General features: G+C 36.4%; 1 protein-coding gene across 1 annotated transcript in view; it reads left to right on the top strand.

The window, feature by feature from the left end:
- The first annotated feature begins 13,897 nt into the window (after positions 1 to 13,897).
- The window catches only part of Dsk (Drosulfakinin), a 53,896-nt gene continuing 45,340 nt past the window's right edge, over positions 13,898 to 22,453 (top strand). Inside the window, exon 1 of the mRNA XM_089078497.1 lies at positions 13,898 to 13,984. The gene's annotated coding sequence lies outside the window, so the exon portion shown is untranslated. The remainder of the gene's footprint in view (positions 13,985 to 22,453) is intronic.

Genomic DNA, 22,453 nt, shown 5'->3' on the forward strand with positions numbered 1-22,453 from the left:
CGACCGCCAGAGGAATCTACCTCCTCTCCGGATGCGGATCCCGGATAGGACGGGGATTCCATGATTTCCCCTCATGATCTCAGTCAGTCGCCCATAATCTCTGCTCATAGGAAATTAGCCGTGCTCTTGTAATCAAATTCAGTGCTCTTGTCGTTCTATATCGCTCTTGTCGTATTCGTTAGTGAAGCTCGTGTTGTAATTTAGACTTGTCAATCTCACTCGATTCGTAATAACATTACGTTTCTCGTCATTCTGAGAGACTTTTCGGCGAAACATTCTGAACCGTGGCGAATTCTTGGTTCACGTTTTCCATCACCACATTGTGATTCAAGTTTCGAACTCGACAAGAATATCTATTGTAAGCATTCTCAAAGAGCGAATTCTAAGTGACAAGTGCGCGTATCTCAGATTAACGAAGTAGCACGTAACCCTCTGTTAAGTCAAGGTGAAAGACACTCAAGATGAAAGAGCTTGCGAACATTCTCTTATCACGTGATCATGCAATTCGTACTAACCGCGCAAACCAGTGCGTTTATTTAATGATCTATTCTACTTCCTCAAAGTGTACGCAACCATCAAACGCTATTCGGTACATTTCACTGTAAAAGCTGACTCATTAAATGAGTGTGATCTGTCTCAAGAAATCTCGTCACTCTATCACCCATCGGATCCTCAGTCGAGGGTCGTTCCAGCGAACGGCGTCTCAATTCCGTACATATGGTAACAACGATGAAACTTATGATAATATATAAAATGTATAAAACTACATGGAATACATACATACATATACATGACATACGTATATATGGACATACGTATAAACTACATATGTATTAGGTGTACAAAAAAGTTCTGAACTTTAGATTTCATACAATCGAAATAACAATTTAAATTTTATATATTTTCCCACCCTTTTGCGGTTTTAAAGCGTTGACATTTGGCCTTCTAAAATGCCATACGGTTTGGCGTTTGATGCACATAATCTCAAAAATCAGTAGTGTTCACGATGGCAATAACAAAAGAGCATATTCGATTTTCCATCCACTTCGCGTTTCATCTGAAGAAAAATGCTGCTGAAGCCACTGCAATGATTTGTGCTGCATATGAAGAGAACGCTGTAAGTCATACTACATATAAAAGATGGTATCAAAAATTTCGCCAAGGAGATTTGATCAGTCTTGAAGATGAACTGCGTGCTGGACACCCTCAAAAGATTGAAACGGACGAATTGCAAGCACTGCTGGATATAAACTCTGCGCAAACTGAAAAGGAGCTTGCAGAACAGCTTGGCGTTACGCAGCAAACCATTTCCGTACGTTTACATACGATGGGAAAGGTTCAGAAGGAAGGCAGATGGGTTCCGCATGAATTGTCCGAAGACAACAAAAATCGTCGGCGTGACTGCACTCACTTTGCTTTCAAAGTTCCGGAAAAAAGATTTTCTGCACAAAATCATTACAGGCGATGAAAAGTGGATTCTTTGTGATAACCCTAAATGTAGAAAATCATGGGTTAATCCTGGTCAACCTTCGACATCAACGTCAAAGCCCAATATCCACGCCAAAAAGATTTTGCTCTGTATTTGGTGGGATTGGAAAGGTGTGTTGTATTACGAGTTGTTACAACCGGGTGAAACAATCACGGCAGACCGCTACCAACAACAATTGACCAATTTGAGCGATGTATTAGAAGAAAAGAGGCCATTTACTGGCCAAGAACGTCGTAAAATGATCTTGCTTCATGACAATGCTCGACCATATGTTGCGAAAGCGACTCAGGATCATATCTTTGCGTTAAGCTGAGAACTTCTCTCGCACGCGGCGTATAGCCTAGACATGGCTATACAGGCCTTCCGATTACTACCTATTCCGGTCGCTGCAGCATCATTTGGCTGATACATATTTCGTGAGATTTGAAGAGATACGAAAATGCATTGATGACTTTATCGCTTCGAAACCGGTGAGCTTCTATCGTCAAGGAATTCGCAAGCTACTCGAAAGATGGCAAAAGGTTATTGATGCAAACGAGGAATATTTCGCTGATTAATATTTTTTTGTTTGTTTTTGAATAAAGATTGAATTTTACAAAAAAAAGCTCAGAACTTTTTTGTACACCTAACATAAAAAATATAAAAATGTAAAAATATATGTATATTATATATATTACGCACGCCCGCCCGCCCGAATACCGCGTTGTTCATCAATTTATACAAATTTTTCTCGAAATTATTTTTCGCGTACGTTCTACGAGGGTAGTCTGAAAAGTTTTGAGTCTAACATAGAAACAAGTATTTTTTCGATCAAAGATAGTTTTATTTTTCAACATAATCTCCTTTTAAGTCGATACACTTTTCCCATCGATACTCTAACCTCTTTAACCTCTCCAAATAGTAGTTGGCGTCTTGTTCCACAAAATAGGCGTTTACGTATGCGATAATCTCCTCGTTCGATGAAAATCTCTGTCCTCCAAGCGAAACTTTAAGCTTAGGAAACAGGAAAAAGTCGCTAGGGACCAGATCTGGTGAATACGGTGGGTGGTCAACCAATTCGAAGTGCAGTTCATGAATTTTGGCCATGGCGACCGCCGAAGTGTGAGCAGGTGCGTTGATGGAACAGCACTTTCTTCTTCTTTAAATGCGACCGTTTTTTTTTGCAATTTCTACCTTCAGTTTATCAAGTGATGCGTAATACGCTCCCGTTATTGTTTTACCTTTTTCAAGATAATCGATACACACAATTCCATGACTATCCAAAAAAACAGTCGCCATTACCTTCCCAGCTGATGAAACCGTCTTCACCTTTTTCGGAGCAGGTTCACTCTTTGCAGTCCACTGTTTTGACTGTTCTTTTGTCTCTGGAGTGTAGTGGTGGATTCAAGTTTCATTTACAATTATGAATCGACGCAAAAAATCTGACTCATTTCGCTTGAACCGCTCCAACAGGATCTTGGAAATGTTCATTCGAATTCATTTTTGGTGAGGTCCAAAGTGAGCAAGCGCGGCAAGGCGCGGATAGCTTGCGCATATCCAATTCTTCAGTCAATATATGACAAACGCGTTCTTTCGATATGCCCATAGCCTTTGCTATCTCTCTAACCTTGAGTCGACGGTCATCCATTTGGTGTACATTTTCGATGTTATCAGCGGTGGTCGCAGTTTTTGGCTGTCCCGAACGCTCATTATCAGCCAAGCTGGTACGACTACGTTTAAATTCAGCTGCCCATCTTCTTACGGTGACAAATGATGGGGCAGAGTCCCCGTAAACAGCGTCCAACTCGATTTTAATTTGCGCAGGCGTATTGTCTTTCAAATGTAAGAATTTAATCACGGCACGATATTCAATTTTTGCCATTTTTACAAAAACACTGACATCGAATGACACAAATGACTGTCAAACAACAACTGAGCATCCAAAATGGCTGAAATTTTCACAAAAATCTTTTAAAGCATATACTATTGTAGTACTAAAATGGTTTTGACGAGTAACGTCATCTTCATGATTAAGGCTTAAAACTTTTCAGACTACCCTCGTATGATAATAGTTTCGACGGGTTATACGAACATATGTATTTGTTATTGGCCTGCGCGTATCTGTCGAAACATCGACTGAGGCCGCGTAGACGGCGCTCGATTACCCCCAGTTAGATCTTTTGACAGTGGAAAAAATTCAAAGAGAAATTCGTTTAATCGCGGACGCGGAAAGAGCGAATACCGGGAAAGTGAAGATTGAGTACGAGAGGTTACAAGTTAATGGCAAGAAATTTATATGGAAAGGAGAGGAAGGTTTGAAAAAACTAAAAGGATTAAATTTTTGGAACAGGCAGAGCTCCATGGGCTCATAAAAGACCGAAGAGAGATTAGTGTGGCCGCTCGCGTTGGCTCTGCGGCTATAGAGCTAGCGGAAGAGTGGGCTGCATATAGAAAAGATAAGAAAGGAGAGCAGTGCATTCTATCAAGTAATAACAAAGAAATAAAAGGAAGAAAAAAAGAGGCTCTTAAAGATAGGAAGATTAGAATAGGTTTTTTGAACGTTGCTGGATTAGATAATAAAGATACACAATTCTAGGAATATATAAAAGAATTCGATATAATTGGAATACTAAACCTGGATAGAAATCTGGATAGAAAAAAAGCGATGGAAAAGTTTAAAGAATTATTTGCCAGGAGAATTCAGGTAGCGCTGCCAATTTGCCAAGAGAGAAAAGAACTGAGGAAAAGCCATGGAGGTATTATGACTGGAGTAAGGAAGGAGATTGATGAGGAGGAAGAGAATGAGAAAACAAATTCAGAAGGCATATAATCAAGAAGAGTAATATTAGATTAAAAAACTTGGAAGATTGTAACAGCATACAATGGTAAAGATATACGAGGATTTGAAAAGTTCGTGCAAAGTCGGAAAGATAGCACCACTGATGTGTATCGAGGTTATTTTCAGTTAGTAGCATCTCTTGGAAGAACACACATTAAGTTTCAACCAGATTGATCTATTTCTTTGTATTTGGCGTCTGAATCGAGGAAGTCGAGTGATTTCTAGAAAATGGATGAAAGAAAATTTTATGTGTTGATCAAGCATTACTTTATGAAAGGTACATCGCCTCAGGAAACTAAAAAGAAGCTTGATAAACATTATGGTAAATCTGCATCTTCGATTAGAACAGTTTATAAATAGTTTCAAACGTTTCGGAATGACTATATGAGCACAAGTGACACTGAACATTCTGGACGCCCTATTGAGGCTACTTCTCTAGAAATTATTGATAAAATCCATGATATGGTAATAGATGATAGAAGAATCAAGGTACGTGAGATTGCTAGGTTGGTATCTTGAGTGAACGGTAATATTTTGCATCAACATTTGGATATGAAAAAGTCTGCAAGATGAGTGCCGCAATTGCTCACAATTGATCAAAAACGAAATTGTGTGAAATGTTCCAAGGAATGCTTGCAACTGTTCCAGCGGAATTCACAGGATTTTAGGCATCATTTCATCACTGTGGACGAAACATGGATACACCACGCCTGAGACTAAAGAACATTCAAATAATGGCTTGCCAGCGGGGAATCTGCACCAAAAAGGCAAAGATTTCATTCCTTCGGCCGGGAAGATTATGGCGACTGTCTTTTGGGATTCGCAAGGAATAATATTTATCGACTATATGGAAAAGGGTAAAATTATTACAGATGAATATTATTCATCGTTATTGGACCGTTTAAAAACCGAGCTGTAAGAAAAACATTCACAATTGAACCACAAAAAAGTCCTTTTCTATCACGACAATGCACCAGCTCCTCCGGAGTTATGACCGCAAATTGGAGTTGCGATTCCAACTCGTTCCACATCCCCTCCTTCTCTTTCTTCAGATTTGGCTCCCTTGAACTGTTACTTATTCCCCAATGCGAAGAAATGGCTAGGGGGAAGGAGATTTCATTCAAACGAGGAGGTGATTGCGGAAACGAATGCCTATTTTGCAGAGTTGGATCAATAATATTATTCGGAAGGGATCAACAAACTGGAGCAGCGTTGGACGAAATATATAAGCCTAAAAGGAGACTACGGTGAAAAATAAAAAAAGTTTATCGAAAAATTAAGTAATTTTCATTTTTGCACGGACTTTTCAAACCACCCTCGTATTCATCAAATGACTTTTTTTGTGCACTGCTGGACACGAGCCTCTCTTAACCTATCTAAAGTTAGAAGATTTTAGCCATTGTCCTATCATGCTAGCGAGTGCGGGTTGATAGGAGATCAATTTTTTTTCAATTGATTTACTTAGATGGTATGCGCAACAGGACAAAATATCTCTCTTGGTGATTGCCATTTCCTTTCGAAAGGTGGCGATTGAACAAAATCAGTTATATTTATTTTTGTTTTTTGGTGTAGTTGGATTTGAACCAGAATTTTTAACATGAAGAGCAGACGCATAATTCTCTGTGCCACGATCACCACGATTATTTGAAAGATACATTGGGGACTATGAAAAATATCAAGGCATTGATACCGGAGGAAAACAAAAGAAAACTTGTGATAAGAGGAGATTTAAATGCAAGAATAGAAGAAGAAAGAACAGTCATATAAGGAGATAAGAGAGACGAAATAAGAAGAAAATCGAAGGACAAAATAGTAAATGTAGAGAGTAAGAAATTTTTCAAAGAAATAGGAGAAAGAGGTTTGGATGTATTGAATGGAAATGTTGAAGAAGACAAAGACGGGAAATAACGTATATAGATGCAAAGGATTTACCAGTAATTACGCCTTAGCAAATAGAGCGGCAAGAGAAAAGATCGATAGAATAATCGTCGATATAAAAACCGAATCGAATCATCCTATATGTGTCTTTTTATGTTTTAAAAATGAAGACAAGTCGATGGAAAATTACTCTAGGAATTCAATTCACATACAGCAAAATTGGATGGAGAAGAAAGAATAAAAAACTTTAGAGAGAACTTGGAGGATAGAATTTGAAAAAACAACGTTAGAAAAATCATAAAATGAACTAAAAGGAACAGTAAAGCAAGCGATTGAAAAGAAAGAGATAATTTTGAAGAGAGGTAAAATAGGAGAAAAGAAATGGTGAAATAAAGAATGCTTGGAGATGAAAAGAGATTTAAGGAAACTACTCAGAAAAACATGGAAAAATGAATGCAATGTAGAAGAATACAAATGCAAAAGACGGCAATATCAGAAGTTCTGTAAGGAAGGGGAAGAAGAATAGAAAGGAGGAAGAGGAAAAAATCAAAAATATCAGAGCAGAAACGGAGGCTTGGAAATACATTAACATGGAAAGAAAGAAAAGGACAAACATAACAAACAGATCATAGAAGAAAAATGGAGAATGCACTTTATGACTTTGCTTCAAGGAATTGAAGAAAGGACAGCTAAAGATAAAATAGCCAGAGAAGCATGGAAGAGGATATTACTCTATTGGAAATAAAAAGATAAATAAAGAGGTTAAAAAAGAAGAAGGCGGCAGGAGAAGATGAAATAAAAAATGAGGTATTACTTTATTGTTCAGTAAAAGTAAAATTATTAGAAATTATTCAGAGAATATGGAGAGGAGATGATTTCCCGAAAAATTGGGGGAAAGGGGGGTAATCATCCTCTACATAAAAAAGATGACAAGGATAAATCAGAACATTATTGGGGACTTACTGTTCTTAACTGCCTATAAAATTTATGCTACGATAATAGAAGAAAAACTGAAGAAAGAAATAGAGCAGAAAAAGATTCTATCAGAAACGCAAGCAGGATTCAGAAGAAGACAAGGAACGATGGACAACGTCTACATATTGAACTACGCGATAGAGAAAGAAATTAATAAGAAGGGAAATAAATATTTGCGTTTTTTGCAGATTTGAAAATAACATTTGACATAATTAATAGAAAGAAATTATGAGGAAGAAAGGAATTAATCAGCATTTAATAAATAATAGACTAGAAGAAATCTATAAAGAAACAGTTTAATACAGTCTAATACAGTTATAATAGATGGAATACAATCAAAGAAATTTTGGACTGAATCGGGAATAAGACAAGAGTGTTCTCTAAGCCCTTCATTGTTTGCAGTTTATATCGTGGATATTGAAGATGTCTTAAGAAAGGGACAAGCAGGAAGTTTAGTAATAGGCAGAAAAAAAAATATGGAGCTTAACTTATGCAGATGATCTGTTATTAGTAGCGAAAGATGCAGATGAAATGAGAAATATGCTAAGAAGCATTTTTGCTAAATTTAGCTCTTTGCTAAATTCTTAAAAAAAGGGAATCTAATTTTAAGTGCAGAAAAATCAAATGTTGACTTTTAAGAAAAGAAGAAGGAGAAAAAGGAACGGTGGTTTTGGAACGGAACAGAGATAGAAGAAGTCAATCACTTTAAGTGTTTAGGATATATGTTGCAAAGGAATAACAGCCCAGTAGGGCATACAAGAGAAACAGTTAGAAAGGCAATTAGCCTAATGAAGCAAGTCTGGGAAATAGGACAAAGAAAGTTTATGGGAAATTTCAGAAGAAAGATGTGAATGTTTAATCACTTGATAAAAAGTATTTTAATGTATGGTGCGGAAGTATGGGGATGGAAAAAGTTCGAATTAATAGAAAGATGTCAGGATAAGTATATAAAAATGGTCACTAGGGTTAGACTGGAACACGCCAGGATATATTGTCAGAGAGGAAACGAAGAGTCAGGTATTGAGGATTGAAACAGGAAAAAGAGCATTAAAATTTGAAGAAAAAATTAGGGTAAATTCATTTATGTTGAAGAATCTATTTAAAAAACATCCTTTTATTTTAATTAATATTAATTAATCAATATATGTGATATTGGTCGGTAATGCGGAATCAAAAGCAAATGTACTTAGAAAATAGAAAACACACTTGTCTCTGTTTATCCGTTGCGTAGAAATTTATAATAAATATTTTTTTCTCATTCTTTCGACGTCGATCTGATTATAGTGTTTTCGTGAATCTTCGTGATTAATTATTTTATTAAATTACATAAGGCCGTTATTTCAAAAATTTGTAACTAAAAACATAATTACTACGGTATATTTAGTGTTAGTGAAAATAGCTTACTTAGGTGCGCTCTTTTGTGAGCCGATACGCTCTTCGGAGCTGATTACTCTTTGAAGCTGATGCGCTCCTAAAAGACATAAGGAATTAATTTTTACAAGGATTCCGGAATATTTAGTAAGTCGAGATAGAACCGCGGATTGCATAGTCCGGCACTTCGTGAAATTTTTCCTCGATCTGTTTTAATTGACGGTATGGACAATTTATCGTCGTGACGGAAACGATTTCGGACCGCGATAGCGCGTCGGCGATGCGATTCAATGAGCCTTTATGATATTTGATTTCGAAATTATATTATTGCAATTCTAGTAGTCTAGTATCCTAGTAGTCGGAGGGCGATTCAAACTTTGTAACCATTCAATGCCTAGTGATTGGTTGTTACCGTAAATTGATATCTTTCGAGATAATATCGCATTCGGCGGATTTCTCACACGATAGCGAGGCATTCAAGTTCGGTGACTAACTGATTTCTTTCGGCGGAATTGAGTGCGGGTCGCATATGTGATTACGCACTCCCCCTTCGGGAAGAATTGTGTTAGAACCGCGCCGAACTCCATTATGCTTGCGTCAGTCTGCAAAGTGAATCGTTCGAAGTCTGGACATATGAGCACCAGTGCCGACACAAGTCGGTTTTTCAGATCATCAAACGCGTGTTGTTTGGGGCTCGTTCCATTGCCATCGCATGTTTTTTCGAGTTAAAACGATGAGCGGTGCGGCTAATCGGTCGAGAAATCGGGTATAAATCGCCATGACGTCAGAAATTGTCGGGCGGTTGTATCTCGTTGGCGCGGACCATTTCTTTTTGGCGTTCGTTTTCTCGGGATCCGTGTGTATCTCTTCGCGATTCATGACATGCCCTAAATACTTGATTTGTTTCATACAAATTTTACACTTATTGGAGTTTATTCATAGTCGTGTGTCACATAGGCATCGGAATACTTTGGTTAATGCGTAAGTGTTAATCAAAAGTTTGTGTGGCTACTACGATATCATCGAGGTAGACGAAGGCATGCGGCTCAAGTTCGGGGTCAATAATTCCGTCTAAGATCTTTTGAAAGGTTGCCGGATCGGAGTGCAACCATTACTCGGAATTGCATAAGTGCCCCTTTTCTGGGCACAGTAAATGCGGTGATCGGGTGGCTTTCGAATGCGAACGGTATCTGCCAATATCCGTTCTTTAAATCGATTGTCGAGAAGAAACGGGCGCTGCGTAGTTTATCAAGCGTCGCGGCAACCTGCAGCAACGGATACGCATCTGGTATCGATATTTCGTTGACACGTCAGAAATCAATGCAAAAGCGCGGTTTTCCGTCTTTATTTTTTACAATAACTGGTGAGCTCCACTCCAGTGATTGCAGAACAGTTCGATGACTCTTTCAGCATTTTCTCCACCTCTTTGTTGATAATGATCTGCATGGCCGAGTTCTAAGTCTCTATCTTTGTTTAATTGATTGATCGATTTTCACTTGAATTATGTGCTGATCATGGATTGTCGGGCCTTGGATTTCGTTAAACGCCTGCAGTTCCTTTTCCCAGAACTGTCGGAGACACTTCTCCCGTGAGCTAGTCGTAAAGCAAGCGATCACTATTTGTAAGCAAGTCCCGGTGATCTTTCCGAGGTTAACCCCGTGGCGAAGTGGGCGTAGTACGATCTCGGTTTTTGCCCATAAATCTATCCCGATAATCATTTCGCTCTCCAGTGACGGCATTACGGCGAACGTATGCCACGTGATGCTGGGGTCTATTCGTATGGGCAGGATTTGCGGGATGTCTATCTTATTCCCGTCTGCCAGCCATATCTTTCGTGCTCATCTGGCATGAAGTGTAAATCTTGCGCTGGCGGCTTCCTGGTTGAAACGATATCTCTAAACCTGTGTCGATGAGAGCGGTCGGCGAGGAATACGGTCAAGTGCGGCCGTGGCGAAAATGAGATTGTTAGGGCCGTGGTGCGACCGCGGTCTCCCTGGCGGCGTTTCTCGGCGGTAGATGGCAGTCACGTGAAGACGTCGTCTTTATCGCACTGTGAGCAAAAGCAGTAAGGTGGCAATTAGCGCGTGCCCTCACTGCTTGCATCGCCAGCAGCATTCAGCTGAGTTATAAACTGCGGCGATAGTTGCAGGTTCGCGCGGCTTTGCTCTTTCGCTGAGGGTTCGACGCTGGGTGGCCTCGAATTCCAACGCCCGTTGTTGCAATACGTGAAGCGACGTGCATTTTCGCGACGGATGTACAGTTTGTATTCTGGATGCAGATTTTCGTAAAGCTGATCGATCTGGCTGGTGATGCTAAAATTTCCGACGTGGCACATTAGGATCTGTAATTCGACGACGTACTTGGCATATGATTCTCCTGGTTGCTGTATGCGCGCGGTAATTTCACGCGTCAATTGCGGTAACAGTATGACATAGTATACATTATGACAGTAGTATATTGCACCTGAAAGTCGTCCAGAAGAAGTCTTCTCAGATAGGTCCACGCAGCCCGCATGTTGCGATACCAAAGCAATGTGCTTCCTCTCAGCATTTCGGATAAGCCGAGGCGCATATGATGATCTTCGTACCCGTATGCTGTCCGGAGTTCTTTGACACATTCAAGGAATGCCATAGGTTACGCTCGTCGAAGTGGCAATCCCATTTGCGTATTTGATATAATTTTAGCAGTGGATGTTATATCTACTGCGGCGGGGATTGGTGGGAGGTCCGTATGTCATTCCTCGGTGGATGTGCCGGTTTGTGCCAGTCGGTCTTGTTCTTTTATGTACTCCGCTAATCGACGCCTTAATTCATCGATTGTACCTTTGAGTCAAGTTTGCGTGCCACGAATTCGGTCTGCACTTTGTTTTTATTTAAATCGTATATCCACGATGTCGGCATAATAATTTCTCTTTTTCTTTTGAAGTGAAAAAAAATCTCAGTAATTATTTTACGCGGACGGTCTCTGTTCAGAAGCCATAAAACGGAGTTTTCCCCATCCGAGTCCGGATGCGAATTTTGTTGAGCGAGAAATAGCTCGCCGACGGGGACGGGTTAGGTCTCAGAAATAATTATTCAAGATTAATTTAAATGTAACAATAAGTGGAATTTATTGTAAAATAAAATAGATAGAAGAACATAAAATAACAGTGCTTATATAACAAAAGAATAAAACGCAGATAACAGTTAAAGGTTGAGATCAATTACGTATGCCGGTGTGGAATACGTATATAGCGCGTATATTCGCGGTCGGGTGATCGTACATCGGCAAGATCACTAGAACACGGTATCTATCGAAACACGACTTGGTAATTATGATTGCGATGTTTTCGCATGTTTTTGCTGTCTTGAGGCGGTTGCGAGTTGTTGTGGGCGCGGCTGCCTAGCAACGGCGGCAGTAAATCACATGATTGTCGGTGTTTACACGTATGATTCGTAAACGGGCGCTACTCGGCAGATCTTATTGAATTTCTATTGACCTATCGTTCGGATCGCGGCGCGTAAAGATGACCAGTATTACGGTAGTGGAATTAGCGGAATTGCGGGTGCACGCCGATTTATCGGATGCACCCGCAAAAGAAAAAGCGCACGACCGGGAATATCCAGATGGCGGCGGACCCTCACCACTACGATGCGTTTATTTAGAAGCCCAGGAAGAGCGATCGGCCGGGAACACTCGGATGGAAGCGAGTTACCCTCACGAAGGCCGAAGGGCGATGCGTTTTCTTGAGCGGATGTGATAGATTTGAAGCAACTGCGTGCCGGTTACCCGGGCGGAGCAGGGAACACTCCAACTCGTTTTCTTTCTCGCAGTTGTAGGAGAGCGGCAGTTGGTTCGGACGAAAAAGTTTTTTAGCGTTAGCCGGGAATTTCCTGGCGGCGGCGGGATACTCTTACCTCGGTTTTCCGCTTAGCTTCTTTAGGAGCGGAGCGCGGTTCGTGGGAGCAAGTCTCAATCCAAAGAAGTTTTGGCTTGATAGAGTGGAGGCTTTTTATATCGCCACGATATTCGATCGGATTCGGAACGGTTCGGATCATGAGTGATAATCAAGCCGCTACCACCGCTCTAATTAGTTGATTGCTTTTTTTTTATCTTCGGTTCTTTTTGGTGCTTGGTTAATTTCAAGGATCGCTGTCACTGAGCCAGAATCTCCTATCACGTTCGGGTTCGCTCGGAGCCACTTAGTTTATTTCGGCGACGCTACTCAAAACAATAAATAGCCGTCTCGCAATTAATTTTACAAACCTAATTGACAATAGATTAAAAATGGCACAAAGTGGCGCAAAGTGCCTTTTGCCTGACGGGTCGGATACCACTTGGCGGCGGATGGACAGCCGCGGAACGGTGCATGAAAATATGCATCGTTACAAAATTAATATTAACATTAAGTTATTATAAATTAATTTATAAATTTTTAATATTTACATATATGCATATAATTTTTATATTATAATTTTTGTAACTAACATGAACAATATAAATGCAGAACAAACATGTTTACAAGAAGATGAGTAAGTTCAAGAGAAAGGTATAGTAATTATTACATATTTTTTGCTATATACATACAGAGAAATGTTTTCTTATACAAAGTTGTACACATATCGAAGTATACTTAATATTCTTCTTTACTCTTCCTTATATGTGTATTATTATATTTCTTGATTATGTTCGGTAACATTATTCCAGTAACCTGATGAAATCTTTTCTTACAATTTTTTATGTAATTTTTCAGATTTTTTTATATCAATTAAAATATATTTTTTAAAATGTTAAAAAAGTTTACACCTTTTCTTAATATTTAAAAAAAAATTCTAATTTATAAAAAAATCTAATTTGGAATTTTCTAAAAAGTTATAAAATTATACAAAAGTTCTAAAATTTACATTCTAACAAAAATTCTGAAAAATTATATGAAAAATTTTCATCAAAGTAATGGAATAATCTTGCTAAAAAATCATTTGATATGCAACTTTGTATGTGAAGGCATTTCTGTTCTTATACGTTTTCAAAATATATTTATACAAATTTAGAAACATTTAAAAAAGTAAGGTTAATTTTGAAAAGTACAGGCAAAATGTATTATACTGTCACATGCAAAATGTATTATACTCTCTACAGATACTTTTCGTTGGCCACAAGGCTATACTTTTATTATTTACAATCTATAAAAGTAACGAGTATCAACTTACAACGGGTAAAACAACATATAAGAAGTGTAAACGAAATTGTACTTTCTGCGTATCTTATACACTCTCGATTGATTGTCAAATTGCGATTATTGAATGATATCGCTACTTCGATTCTGTTTCGGAGCAGCATCGTCTGCGGCGCGCGTGACAGCGCTACCGGAGTACTTTTCCGGAACACGAAGTCGTTGCCGAGATTTCGTAAAGTAAAGTCGTCACCGAGTTTCTGCACAGTACACACGTTCCGATCCAATCTCCGCCTAGCGAGTAAGTTTTTGTCTCGATTTAGTGCCGTTTGCTATCGACCACGATACGCTGTTTGGACTTATTACAAATATATATTGAATAAACTGTTATATTGAATCGTTTAAATTGAGTACTGAGTTCAATTCTTCATTCCCGCCTTACAAAAGTTTTGGGAATTAGTTTCTTCCCAGTTAATTGCAAATGGATATAACGTAAATGGTACAATGCAAAAGTAAAATGGCTGGAATTAAAGAATATATATAAAAATATAAAAGACTACAATGTCAAAAGTAGAAATAGTAAACAAACTTGGTGCTATTTTGATGTAAGTAGCATAAATCTATAATGTATTTCATTTTCTATTCAGATTCATTTTCTACACACATTCTGTGTTATATCTATCAAAATTGTTATTTTTATTAGATAATTATTATAATTTATATAATTATTATTTATAATTATTATAATAATAATTATATTTATAACAATAATAATTATTATTTATTACATAATTAATCAATATTTTTGTAATTTTAAATTATGGATGAAATGTTTATCAAAAAACCAGCGCAATCAGTTCTCACATTAGAAAAAATAGCACTTTCATAATATCTTCTAATGAGGAAATAAAAGATATGAAAAAACGAAAGTCCCGTTCACTATCATGCGAAAATAAATTACTCTTAAAACATAAGTGGAAATAAAAAATACATATATTGTTAATATTTATGTAACATATGTCTTTTTTAATCTAATGTTGCATATAAATGTAACAAACATTAACCTTGATAATTCATTCGTTAAAAAGACATGTAAAATACTCAGACGGCACAGAGAGTTCAAAAAAACTTCATTTACATGTCATCTGTATGTCAATTCTGAATTCATTTTCAGATGCAAAAAGAATTCTTTGCATCCAATAATTAAAAAAAGAATTCCTTTTGTTGTATTGTACATAATACTATGTATACTAATATGTATTTTCAATTTACTTTGAATACTAGTACAAAAAATTATATTGTATTACGTCGGATTTACAGTAAATTATATATAATGATATATGTTAAATATTTTACTTATAATAAATCTACAAATTATAATTTTTCTTTCACTTCTTCTTTTAAATCGAACTAATATTATAAGATAGTTTTTGTGATATAGACTAAATATCTTTAACAGTTTTTGTTTTATTACAAAAAAATTGAAAGTTTTAATTTAAAAATTTTTAAATATGTGATATAATGTATGGCTGAAAAAAAGTGCAAAACTTTTAATTTAAAATAAAATATTAAATACTTTAATTTAACAGAAATATTAAGGTGATATAAAGAAAATATAAAAAACTGTGATATTCTTAAATTTTATTTTCTAGAAAATATTAGTCAAATATAATCTAAAGTCGAGAAAAGTGCCAAACTTTTAATTTAAAATAAAATGTTAAGTTTAAACTTAAATATTTAAACTTTTTATTTAATATCATTATATATAATTTATATATACATATATCATTATATATAATTTACTGTAAATCGGACGTAACACAATATAATTAAATATTAAGGCGATATAATTATAATGAAAATATAGTAAAGAACTGATATTCTTAAATTTTATTTTTCTAAAAAGTATTAATGTGATACATAAATAATAATAATATTGTAATGTAATACATAAATATAGAACATTAGTATATTAATAATATTGAATATGATCTTTTTTGTAATAAGGTTTTATATCAATTGTATAAACAAAAAAAATTGATTTTTTAGCATATTAGCATTTAGCATATATTTCATGTAAAAAATTAATTAACGTAAAAGAATATAATAAACTACATTAAAATACAAAGATATTATATAATACAGCTAAAAGGTATTCTCTGTAAAAGAAAGTCTTTACATCCAATAATGATCGTTTTCTTCATCAATCATCAGTTTGATTTTAATCCTGTATTTCTCTTAAACATAATATATAAACATAATATATTTTAATAGATAAATATGCTTAGTTATGCTAAAGTTAAATTATGTTATGTTAAATATTATTAAATTATTGCATGTGTTCATATTTAAATCTTTCAATATAGCATTTCAAAATGTAAAAGTGGACCTAAAATATGCAGGACATTTCTATTGATCTATGTAATTTTATATATAGAGCATTCGGTAGATGAAAATGTAAGGAGCAATTCGAGATGATAAAACGAAAATTAAGAAAAAAATTGCGATTAAAGTTTGTTTTTTAATTATAAATTAATATTTATGTTTTAATATTTATGTCCATAAGATATAATATTCAATATAAATATGTAAACATTTATAATTAAAAATGAAATTAATTGCTTAATCGCAATTTTGTTATTATTGATTTCTGTCTCATTATTATATAAAATTACTCCTTAAATTAATTCAAATTTAGTAACGTTATCATATTATCATTACCAACAAATAAATACCGATAATGATAATGGCATTAATTCTCAATTCTGATTTAAATTTACTTTCATTTATATATTTCTTTTTATATTTTTACATTTAAATGTGCATATGTTGTTTTTTTTTATTATTGCAGCATTCCTGTTATTAACACATTCTAAATAATTCTTTCTTCTCTTATTTCTACTCGTTGTCTTACAATAAACTCATCTTGCAATTCCAATTCATCATTTTGAAATAAACAAATATTATGCAGCACACAGCATGCAAGTATATAGGAAAGGAGCAAACTGCATATCATTTACTGCCAGGATATATAATATACTTCTCCAGCGTCCTTTTAAATAACCAAATGCTCTCTCTATTATCATTCCAGTTGAAGAATGGCAAAAGTTAAAATTTTTTTGATGTTCTGTAAGATGGCCATTTTCAGGATAAGGAACTAAAAGATATTTCATGTAATTCATATGTAGCATCTCTAATGATATGTGTGTTATTTGGAAATTTGGTTGGATCGTTGTTATACTATAACCAGAAAACTCGAGAGTCATAAACTGAATCTACATTCCCAACATAAATGTGTGTAAATCGCATCCTATGATCACAAATGGCCTGAAAATATATAAATTTCTACATATGCTTGCTACATATGCTATTTACACAAATTTAATAGTATTCTTAAAAAATATATATAATAGTATTTACATAACAATTCCTAATAGATTGTATAAATAAAAATATGATATTTAATTGCGTAATTTGAATTTTGTTATAAAAATTTTTATGCATGATTTTTAGAAAAAAGCTGCGTTTGTATTATATTCGTACTAACGTTTCATGAATAATTTAATTAATTTTCTCAGGATTAGCTAATAATAATCTGATAATAAATATCACATTGTTCTTAACATATTCATGTGATGTTCTTAATAATATTAGATTGATAACATAAACTGAAGTGTTCATGAAACAGAATACGATATGAAAATAACAAAAATGTGGCTTTGACACAGAAGCCATGCATATGCACAAGATAAAAAATTAGTAAAGAGAAAATATTATCTAAAGATTAATCGATGACTTTTTTTATTTATATATCTAGACTTTCTTTTGATGAAGAATATTTATATGTGTGCCATTTATTGCCCCTATACCAGGAAAGCTACGTGCAGAAGAGAATCTATAAACAATATTTGCAATATCATTTTCAATATTTTCAATATTATTTGGGCCACACTATATATAGCTTTCTAAGAGCTCACACAATGCTTTTGCAACATGGCATACAACTGTACCCAAATAAGAAGGGAGTGCGTTACGGCGGGGCCCGACCACGAACCAGTCATGAAAACTCGTTATTTATTTTGCAAAAAAATACCACCTCAGCCACGAACCTGGATCTCCTGCTTACCAGGCAGGCATCTTATCCTTTCGACTACCGAGGCATGTGATATTTGTCGTAATAACGTGTTTAGAACAACATGTCAACAATACAATGATATACACACATATACATATATTACAATATACATATATATATATGTATATTCTCTCGAATCCCCACGATCGGTACTCCAGAGCGATGTTGTTCTCTCTATTATGGCTGTACCTTTACTAATGTTAAATCTTTAAATTATTGGTCTAAGAAAAGCAAGAAATATTGTTACATGTAGTATTACGATTTAATGGCAATAATTATAAAGATAATTACATGTTTACCTATACGAATCTGATGTCGCAAAACGCCATAGAGCTATTAAAACCTGTTTTTCGGCTGAGATTATTACATTTCTATTATTCGGACGACGCTTTTTTTCAATTTGACTCAAAATGTACTCAAATGTTGAAGGATGGATACTAGAATTAAATTTGAAATACCATTATATGCATGTAACATTTCAGAATTTGAGTACTTCATAGTACATAATAGTATATATATATAAAACAAATTGGATATAATAAAAATAATAATAATACCGAAAATGCGATTTAAAATGTTCACTAGAAAACGATAGTACTATACATATATTCAACATAATTCAATTCGATTGTAAGGTTGACTTTTTGTAGAAAGAGCTTTTATTAAAAAATCTTCAATTTCTTCATTTAAATAAGAAGTTTTCAAAAATTTATTAACACATATTAAAATTATTATTTTCTTTCTACGGTTTATATCCATTTTTTTATATATTTATATCTCTATTTTCTATTTTGATTACTCTCAAATTGTTGTAAACTAGTTTTTCAAATTAATTAAAATTATTCATATTAATTCTTCATTAAACTTGTTAAAATATGTATTTTTATCAAATCAGCCATTAATTTTAATCTACTGTTTGTCATACTTTGGATTCTGCCATATTGTGTACATTTGCCAATCAACGATTTCGAAGTATTTGTAACGCCACTTTGACCGTAGGTTAGCGTTTATTTGATACTTTGAACTTTAATAGTGTTCATTGACCAGTCCAATGAAAGCGTTGGAATAAAAGCGATTGTAGAATTAGTAGGGTCCGCTTGACCGCACCCCAAGACGAGATACGCGGTATTTTGTTAATACGATTAAAACGGTCTCGCTTTCCCGCGCGGAAAGCGGTCAGTCGGTTGCCAGGAGGGGAAGCGAGGATGTTGGAGACAGAAAGTTGTTATTAAGTTGTTAGGCGATAATTATAAGAAATAACGATGCTTTATTCAACTAACAGTGGTGCGATGGAATGCACCGAATCTTCGCGTAAATGTTCGTGGCCGTGGACGGGCGAGACGGCGATCGGCGCGCGGATAGCGCGTGGATACAAAATGAAATATCGCTCTGGCGGTCGGCGCGATACTGGTCGCGGCGCGCAGCTCGGTGGCGCGGGGCGCGCGCGGCGGCGGCGGTGTCGCACGTGTTCGTCGCGGACCTTTAAATCGGCATTGATTGAAACGTGCACGCGTGTCGCGGGTGTTGTCGCGAGGGTGGATATTCGCGAGGTCATCGGATCGTTTAGATCGGAGAACGGGTGTGCCCGTTCCCTGCCGAGAGGGCTCGGCTGATGGGGAGTGCGCCCCTCGTCTGACTGCGTGAATGCCGAGTGAACTCGGCCAGCCGGGGAGGGTTCCAGCTGTGTGCGGAGAAGAAAGTGGCGGTGCCGAGTGTACTCGGCCGACCAGAGTGTACCCTGGTGCTCGGAGAGGTGGTATCGGGGAGAACCCGATGCCCGGCGGAGGAATCTCGGAAACGGTGGAGTCGGATCGAGCGAACTCGACGCGCTGGGGAGACCCCAGCAACTCTCGGCTTACCGTGCGAGATACGGAGACAGCTTTCGGCCAGGCTAAGCGAACTTGGCGCGTTGGGGAGAGCCCCAACAAAACTCAGGCTTGCTATCGGTTTCGGATGCTCGCTTCCTTGAGACGGGCTCTCGGAAAACGAGCTAGGAACAGGAGTCAACGAGGAGTGATTTCCTGTGGAGAACGATGCCTTTTTATACCCGAGATCGACCTCGGTATTTTCGGTCGGGTCGGTCGGATTGGTCGATCTCGGGGTCAGCATCCCTCTTCCCAGGAGCGGAAAAAGGATAGGGTATAATTGATTTTTTGGGGATTAGACGGAATAGGAGCGAGGGATGATTAAAGGTAGGGAAGGAATTCGGTGGGAAGGTAACGGCGCGGTGCGGGGGTGGTTACGCGCTTGTGGACGCGGTCGTGGCGCGGTGCGGAACTCGTTCGGTTGCGTGGCGCGGCGTCGGTGCGGCGGGGGACGCGTTCACGCTCGGTGATACGGCGCGTGGCGCGGTGCGAGGAAATACCACGAAAACATACATGTTTTTGTGGTATTCTTCGACGCTTCGGAGTTCGCGTATTGACAGATTAAAAAAGGAGGCATTACTGCCTCTTGCGGCCACTGCCGCACTCCGCCTGGTGTTCGGCGGTCCCCGACGGATGGTCGGTCAGGGGAAATTCGGAGGAAGAATGGAGCGGAGGGATGTTACACGATAATCAATAAGGCTGGATTCTCATGCAGATACTGGCGCTTTGACACAGGATGTTTACGATAAATGATCCAGGAGATCAATCATGTAGCTTTTCCTCTAGGGCGGAAATGTGAAAAGTGAAAAGTTTCACGTGAACTTACGATCATGTACGATTTTGTGGGATCATGTAACTCTCTCAAACGTGAAAATGTGAAATTTTTCAGGTGAACTTTTTCGCTATGTACCTTAGTGGCGGAAAGGCGGAAATCTAGGGAATTAATAAATATGCTTCGGAATTAGAGAAGATTATGGTTGCGTTAGGATTAAGTGTACGTAATACATATACAATTGGTTATTAAAAGATGTATATAATACTGTACCAATAAAATAATTTTTATTAGCTATAAAACCTATGAAAACTATGTTTCATGATTTCACTTTCCACGCATCCAAGCTACATACATAATCGCTGTACGTGAAAAGTTTCACGTGAAATCTCAAGGTGTGAAAAATGAAAAGTAAAAAGTGAAATATGAAAAGTGAACAATTTCACGTAAAGTTACATGATTGACCCCCTAATCTCTGATCGGACAAAGCAGTGGCACTCAACCAATAGACTCTCTAAATTTCCCTAGACTGGGTCAGTGATCTCTCTGAATTTGAATTTATATATTGAATATTATTTATAAACATTTCTTTCTGTGAAAATAATCCATGTCAATATTTTAATAAAAAAATATCTTATTAACTTTGCGCGACTTTGCACTTTTTCAATATAACTTTAAGCTTTGAAATGGATTATTTTCACAGAAAGAAATGTTTAGTACAAAAAATATTACAATATGTAAATTCAAATTTATTATGAACTTTATTTTATATTTCATAAAATTATTTAATATTTTATATAAAAAAAATAAAGAGAGGATTATTTTTCAACAAATATGCTTCGTTAATCCACAATGATTGATCCGATCAATACTGAGACAGAGATCACTGATCCGAATTAGTCTAGGAAAATTTAGAGAGTCTATTGGTTAAGTGTCACTGCTTTGCCCGATCTGATCATTTGTCGTAAACCCACAGAGCATTAATCGGTGAATTAAATAGTAAGAACTATTTTTCACCAATTAGCGTTTTGTGTCAAAACGTCGGTGATTGGGGTAGTATCCTAAGAAAGAAAAACATGAAAATTTGGAAATGTATCGATAAAAATTGCGATGATTTGTTTAGAATTAGTAATTAAGGGTCGGCGAAGGAGAGATTATGGAGATCTCTATCGGAGATAAATTCCTTTTCACTCATATTATAGCCAAAATATTGCAAAAAAAAGCTGTATAATTATGATATTTATAATCAGAATATTTGCCTGACGAAAGCTACAGAACGATTTTTGTAAGAAAATGTGTGAAAATAAATAATTCATTTATGCATAAATAGATTTGCACTATAGGACAATAAGGTGCAAATATTTTCATCTATTGTAAATTTTTTTTTAAGAGCCAAATTGCAAAATCCGACTTTGTAGCAGAGTTATAATTTTATAAAAAATACGTAAAACAAGACTCATGGCAGAATATTGCTTCTACGAGATAATATATGAGTGTACTCAATGTATAATATATCTGCACTGTAAATAAGGAGTAGATAGTTACATTTATTTTAATTATTTAAGAGTTAAATTGCAAAATTGGCTCTGTAGATAGCTTCGTAATTGTAAAAGAAATTATCTTAACAAAGTTTCATGACGAAACATTGTTTCTATAAAACAAAATATAATTGAGTATAATTTATAGTATAATTTACAGATACATATCTGCACTGTAAATAAGGATAGATAATCATTTTAGATCAAGTCGGAGTTAGGCTGGTGTCCCATAGCGCGGAAATCCACAGCGGAACGCGCGAACCAATCACAGCAAAAGAACGAACAGAATGAACGAGTTTTCTTTTGGTTCTTTCGCTGTGATTGGTTTGCGCGTTCCGTTCCGCTGTGGATTTCCGCGCCATGGGACATCAGCCTTAGCTCGTCACTCCTGACGATCTTTAAAGCTCATAATCGGTTACGAAATGAAGTTTGTCAGAATGTTTGTTTAGGCCTTATTTAT

This window comes from Pogonomyrmex barbatus, unplaced genomic scaffold (genome assembly GCF_055798465.1).
Source record: "Pogonomyrmex barbatus isolate J1 unplaced genomic scaffold, ASM5579846v1 scaffold23, whole genome shotgun sequence".
Lineage (NCBI taxonomy): Eukaryota > Metazoa > Arthropoda > Insecta > Hymenoptera > Formicidae > Pogonomyrmex > Pogonomyrmex barbatus.